Below are 1,468 nucleotides of genomic sequence, written 5' to 3' on the forward strand. Positions count from 1 at the left end.
CTCCCTCAACTGCTCTGCCTTCATTGCCCAGGTATCTGTGTTATGCACACGTATGGAACATGCAACCTCTTTATACGCATTACTTCTTGGCTTTTTGGCATTCTTCTATCACACACTACCCTGGACACAATGTGCCAGTTGTCTGAAGCACCTCGGATTTTTCCTTTGATCACCTCATTCAGACTTCTCCTCTTCTTTGCCATACATCCCAGATACTTGATACAGTTAACCATCTCCATGATTTTCCCTTCTGTCTCAATTATGAACTTCTTCTGCTTCCCCTATTTGCTGCCATCATCACTGCCTTGACTGTACTCAGTTTCATTACAAGTACTTTGGGTGTTACATTTCATTTCCTTATTATCTGCTGAAGTCCCTGTTCAGAGGCTGCTCATAATGCCACATCATTTGCATACAGTGGCTTTGTTGATCTGTCCATTCCTACCTGTTTGCTGATATTGTCCATCAGCAGTTGGAGCAGGCGTAGGCTCAGATCTGAGCCCTAGTGCACACACAACCACGCACACACACTACCAATGAGAACCCTTTCTTTGAAACAATTTTCTTACTTGTGTCAGTGGGTCCTTGTACATAAACTGAACTAATTCTACTAATGTTTTTGAGATTTTATACCCTCACAGGGCTGTTCAAATCAGCTTTATTGGGATGTTGACATATGCTTTCTGCAAGTGTAGGGAATACTGATTTGGACACTTTTCTCATCTCCATTTTTTCTCCACAATTTACCTCACATCAAACATCGGGTAAGTTGTACTGCATCATGATCCAAATCCAAAAGGCTTACTTCTCATCTAACCTTCTAATACTCTGTGTATTCACTTTGTCATTCACTCTGCCTAGCACTTTCATACAGAGTGACAGGAGTTTGATTCCCCTGTACTGTCTATATTTGTAATATCCCCTCTTGGCTATTGTACAGTGATACTAAAATGCAGCTTCTCTAGCCATGTGGACAATGCTCTCCATACCACAAGGGGTGCCCTCATTTGCCATTTCTCCCATAATGCATCTAACATCTTAATCATATTTACTGTGATGTCATCTCAGCCTGCTGCTTTCCCTTATATATTTGTCCACAGTGCACTTTGTATTCTAAGGTGGGTTTTCTTTTCTGCTTCATCATAAGCTATGCATGTGACAGTACAGCTTCTATAGGGTTTTCTTCATTTAGCTGCTTCTTGAAGAATGTTGCTGGCATCCCTTATAAATAGCATCTTCTGAATAGACTATCTTCTGATCTTTCTGCCTTTTCCTTGCAGTCCAGTGCATCTTCCTTGTGCCATTTGCTGTCTCACTTTCCAGAAACTAGTAGAGTTTTTTGTATGCCTTGTTTTCTGCAATTGTGACTGCTTTGTTAGCCACATTGTTAACTAACCAGTATTTCTTCTTAGCCTGACTAATCTTTTTTATCTCCCACTTCTTCCTGCAGCCCTTTTTTCTTTTGATA

The sequence above is a fragment of the Protopterus annectens genome, chromosome 15.part0, assembly GCF_019279795.1.
Source record: "Protopterus annectens isolate FY-2018-M chromosome 15.part0, PAN1.0, whole genome shotgun sequence".
Lineage (NCBI taxonomy): Eukaryota > Metazoa > Chordata > Ceratodontiformes > Protopteridae > Protopterus > Protopterus annectens.